Source organism: Amblyomma mixtum, chromosome 5 (assembly GCF_055824585.1).
Source record: "Amblyomma mixtum isolate Tamu chromosome 5, ASM5582458v1, whole genome shotgun sequence".
NCBI lineage: Eukaryota > Metazoa > Arthropoda > Arachnida > Ixodida > Ixodidae > Amblyomma > Amblyomma mixtum.
In genome coordinates, this window is record NC_143016.1 from 123,087,438 (window position 1) to 123,093,358 (window position 5,921).

The following is a 5,921-nucleotide window of genomic DNA, read 5'->3' on the forward strand; positions in this document are numbered from 1 at the left end:
CGTTGTTATGTGCCATTTTGTGCTCGGGAAGGAGGCGCCCAACTGCTTCGCGACGGCGCGCGCAACACAGCGGCAGCTGTGAGTCTGCCCCGCCTTCCTGACAGGGAGGCGCGCGCCGCCGCCAGTGGCGCGCACGTCGCGCGGGAGTTAGATGCGCAGGGTGCCTATAGCGCTACTAGTACGACACGCGGAATTCTTTCCAAAACGCCTCGTTTACTCCCTCTGCACCAGCTTTCGTTTCAAAGCGCTCCGACTTGGCTCGAAACAGCAAAGACCTCTCCAGTGCAACACACAGCCCTACTCTAAACTACAATCACGTGTGCTAGAGTAGTCTGGCGAATTGAGGGGAAAACATCAGGCACTCACCGCGCCGAGGTAGCTGACGCCGGTCGATCCCACCACTGCCACCACTGTTGGGACTGGGTGTCCGAGCCAGGAAACGGTCGAGGCGACGGTGAGTCAAATGACTTTTATGTACAGTATGTACAAGGGCTTTTACATGATACAAGGGCCAAGAGCACCACGGGCTAGCACAAAGAAGAGCGGCCCCGGCTGCGAGCGTAGCTCCGGCGTGATGGCTCTTCTGCTGCCCGTCTGCTGCTCGGGTTCAGCGCGGCTCCGTTTTTATAGCCACCCGCTGACGGTTGCGGCAGCCAGCAGTTCAAATCCTCCAATCAGGTCACAGCACTGGCCACCGTTCAAATTAGACCAATGGTCGAGAGGCGCCGGCCGTTGAAGGCTTGAGACAGGAACGGGTGGCCGGAGAAGCGCCGCGGGTGTCCGAGCCGACGATGAGGAGGGGGAGGAGGAAGGGTCCGCGTCGGCGCCGGCGGGACGGCATGAGTCACGCTGCACGCCGCGACATGCCCGAGGGAGTCTGGGCCTGCTTTGAGCGACGGCGGGCGCGCAGCGCTTGTTTCCAGAGAGGCCAGCCAGCGAAATGTGGGCGCCGGCACTACAGCGATCAAGCGGTCAAGGCGACGGTGAGTTTACGAAACATTTATACGCAGTATATACAAGGACGTTACATAGTCGACACAGGGATCGAGAGCATAACGGGCTCGCACAAAGGAGCGTGGCGATGACCCGGGAGGACGGCTGTCTTCGATTGATGTCTTCGTCTCTCTTCCCGCTCAGCGAGGCTCGTTTTTTTTAGCCTCTGGAACCGTTTCAGCAGCCAGCAGTCCGAACTCTTCAACCTGAAGACGCGGCTAGTCGCCGTTTGAATTGGACGCATCGACGAGAGGGGCAGAGCCGTTCAAAGTTTGCAGGGCTGCCGGTAGTGTCGGTTGAGTCCTGAGCTGGCCATAGCGAGATGGGGGAGGGGGGGGGGATGTATTCCGTCGGGCGTGCCTCGATGAGTCATTCCGCAAGCCGCGACTTGTCCAGGAGCAATTACACTGCAAGGCTTGCTTTGCGCGATGCCAGGCACACGGCGCTGGTTTTCGCGTGGTGCCAGCGGAATGCGTGCTCTGGCACAACAATCAATAAGAGCGCCTAAAATAAGATGTCCACAATCGACGTAAACACACATTTGTCTAGTACGCCTTTCATCTTATTTAGTGATATCACTTTCATTTTCGGGCGATAGCACATTCTGTATCGATCGGTTCGACTCAAACGTGAGAAGCTCGATAAGGTCCTCACCAAACATGATTCTGAACATTTTGAGGGGTTTTTCCACTTGCATCTGCAGCCTTAAGCTTTAGCTCATTAAAGAGCTGCGTGGATGGAGCTATATCCCTTTTGTCCCAGAGCCATGCTTTTGGCTTATCCTTTTGCAAGCGGCCCTTTTTGTCACGTACTGTTTCTGTGCATCGCTGTAAGTATCCACGTCATTATCGTCAGCGTCACTGCTATCAATGATGTCGTCCCATCTGTCTAACTCTACTTCGTCACTGCCGTCACATTCGCTGCCAAGGAGCTCGTCATCACTGCCAGATGGCACGTCTTCATCGAGCAGAGCATTCACACGATTCTCGGACAACGGGACGTCCAACAGTTTCTCGATTTCAACACCAGGCAATGATTTCTTTTGTGCAGCTCGCTGCATCCTAGCAAAAACAAAGTAATACTGCATTAATAAAATAACGGGAACTTCAGAAACAACGAATATGTAGCTATAAGAGGCAAAAGCGACACATTTCACAAAACTCGCACATGCACGGGCCGTTGTTCCCGCCGAGCAAAATGTCCACTAGAGTAGACATATTACAAAAATCAAAGTGAAAAGTGATCTTGGCCGCAATAATTAAAGCACTTGACTACGAATGCTTCCTCTGTAGCGTGGATACAATAATGCACACCAAATCATGATTTCATCTGAGTTAGAATAAAACGAGTGCAGGCGAATGCAACTTATCCGCCGAAGCAGGAGGCTTCATTTTGAAGTCCAGTTCGGGAAAAACTGCGGTATGGTGGCGCCATCTAGTGCGGCAGTAGTAAATCCCTTTTGTGCATTCGTGGCCGCCGCGATCCGCTCCGGCGGCGCGCTGCGTTCTTCGATCGCAGAGGCCACGGTTCATTGTAGTTATGCGCCGAACTTGCTCCAAAATTGCGGACTGGAAGCCGAGCAGTGTTCTTTTTGTTCTTATTCTTCTTGTATATTTTTGTATTACATGAGGACGTTTTATGCTTCACTACTTCGTACCATTACTCTTCCATGATTGCTCGTCTACTGACTCTACCCCGCGTAGTGTCACTGTCCCGCGAGCTTGAGTGTCGCCATCTACAATATGTTGCTAGGACTCCTGCAAGATTTGGCATGTAGAGCCGCTAGAGGTAGCCACTCTACAACTAGGTTAAAAGGCACCGTGTACGTGCGACAGAAAGTGCATTATTTCTACCGTACTTCAGCAGAAAGAACCCTCTATAATGCCGCTGGCCCTGACTTTACACGGTATGAATGAATGAATGAATGAATGAATGAATGAATGAATGAATGAATGAATGAACTTTTCTGTAGTGAACTCCATGAGTCTGTGAGAATAGTTCGCGGAATTTAGCATTTACTTACTAAATGTGCATTACAGAGCATGGCCCAGACAATAATATATGCAGAATGCCAAAAGTGTGAAAGACCATTTATTCAAAGAAGTACCAAAATTCGTTTAAGTTCGAGCACTGCTACAACCGCCGCGGTGGCTCAGTGGTTAAAGCGCTCGTCTACTGAGCTGGAGTACCCGGGTTCGAACTCGACCACGGCGGCCGCGTTTCGATGGAGGCGAAACACAAAAGGCGCCCGTGTGCGGTGTAATGTCAGTGCACGTTAAAGTTACCCAGTTGGTCGAAATCATTCCGGAGACCTCCACTACGGCACCTCTTTCTCTCTTCTTTCACTCCCACCTTCCTCCCTTCCCTTACTGCACGGTTCAGGTGTCCACCGAGGTAAGTGAGATCAGTGTGTACAAGTGCCCGGTCTTGAAAAAATGTTCGTTTGTACAGGTGCTCGAAATGCACTAGCGCTAATGAAACTTTGAAGATAGTGCGTTTTGAGATTTAAAATGCCTACATCAAATGAACGTAGAGCAGCTAGAAAGAGTCAAATCAGCAACCGGCTTAGGATTAGCTGAAAATATACAGAAAATTGAATTGACACCCGCTGGGTTGGCTGGAAGGAAACTAATAATCCCCTGATGCAGGCACTGTCCCAGCATCTGAAAACGCGTGTACTGATTGCGTAGTAGTGAACAAGGACAAAAAAAGTGGAGAACAGCGCAAGCTCAGCTGCACGTACAAAAGATAGTTGAATTTTGGTAGGAATGAGTAAGAACATCTCGTTCATTCCTACAAAGACACTTTAAACATACCGGAATAAAGCAAAATTACATTTGCTAGAATAACAAGAAAGAATACTTAACAATGCGAAACCAACACTTCCAGAACGTCACTTGGTATACGAACGGCGTGCAGGAAGTTGTCGCACCCATTATTTTCTCCCAATGTTACAGATGAGCCTGTCTTCGTAGGTAGATGCTTATGTCTGGAGACGCAGCACACAGCAGCAGTTCAGTCCGGTGACGTCACTCTATAAGGCCAGCGGCGCCCGGTGAGGTGGCAGGTCACGACCTCGCCTCCCCCCCCCCCCCCCCCCCCCGTTCCCCTTCCCGTGTTTGAAGCCGGGAGTCACTACCACCACTATCCCCACGGCATGCTTTGATGTGGAGTTCATTCTGTACTTCAAGACCCTGTGCAAGCGGAAGTAATTGTTTCTTTCTTTTTTACGACCTCCAGATATCTAACGTGCCCCACGACTGATAATTCAGCAAAACGTTACATCAAAAGCACATATTTACATTCTGATTTGCGGAACAGCCAGAAAAAGAAGCGAATGCCGTTTTTTTTTTCTGAAGAAAGTCGCAATTTTGAAAAAAATATACAGATCAAGCGGTTTTGGTTTTGGTTAAGAGATCGAGACCATACAAATAAACTTGATATACTACAAATGTAAACATTGAGCGTCTAGAAACACTTGTACACATACGCACACGAAATCGAATAAGAGAAGAAGAGGCACACGCCCTAAGGACTAATACCATGTGGCAATGCTGGCTATTTCGCATACCGTTTGCACAGCGAAACCAGCGAAGACAGCGGGGGAGCAGATAGAATCACCTTCCTGTGTCCTACTCGGGTTCTTGTTTCTTTCGCTGGTTCCATCAACTCGGCGTAAGGATTATTCGAAGTTTTGAACATGCTCAGAACAACTGTATTTACAGCCGCAAGAATGAGTAACAGTAAACGAACAGTGAACCAAAAGAAATAATGTTAGACCATACATATGATCACGTGCGCAGGGATATGCATAGAAATGACAAGTGACCACAAATGAGGCAAACAGCCGAAGGACAACTCGAACAAACAGAAAAGAACAGAGGTCACGAAACAAACAAGCATTCAATCACGGCCTATCATGGACATACTAGAAAGCGCGGAATTTGCAGAAGTGTCAGGGAACCAATAGTTAAGTTCGACGCACATATTAAATAAGCATATCAGTCGATGCACCCGTTAAACGATGTAGAATCGACCGTTACAAAGGAGGTGGGAGCACTTAGAAGCCTCCTTGCTTCTTGCTAATTAAACAAAAAATATCACGCTTCCTTGAAGGGGGGATGAGGGTCTTAAAACTAACTTTTTTATTTATGGCTAGATTGTTACGCAATTTTGCACACAGATGTGTTTTTCTCTTCTGATTCCAAATAGGTAATCATAATTGAGCTGGTGGTCTTAAATCGTACAAAGTCTAGAATGTAGTTAGGTCATTTCTTACGCAGCTTTAATAAACTTTCTCATCGCATTTTGTTGCTTTTATTTACATGAATTGGTCGCCAGAGAGTTCCCATACCCGGTGACATTCTTCGTTTTTCTCTAAAGGCATTTAATCCTGATATACTATGTCAAGAGTCAAAGGTCACAGTATTCACACTGCAACTCATTAAGCTAATTGTAAAATGCTAGCTATAAGTGGCCTAAACAAAAAAGTAAGAATGTCATCAGGTGTGGTAATTCTCTGGCTATCAATTCATGTAATTAAAAGGAACAAAAAGCAATGAGAAAGTTCATTAAAGCTGCGTAAGAAATTACCTAATTACACTCTAGCATTTAAGATAACTTTTGATCTAAGACTACCAGCTCAATTATAATTACATTTTTGGAATCAGAAGAGAAACATGCATCTGGGTGCAATATTTCATCAGATTATAGCAGTAAATAAAAAGGTTAGATTTAAGACCCTCGTCCCCCCTTAAAAGATGACATCCACTTAAAGAGTGCAAACTAGAAACGAAACTGCTCCAAAAATCGAAATTTTGATCGCATCCAGGCTGCGAAGTTATCAGTGCGCACCGATACCATAACAGCAGAAAATATTTAGGGCGAAACGGACCTTTGCAGCTGGGGACGGCAGGTGTCGCCAGGTT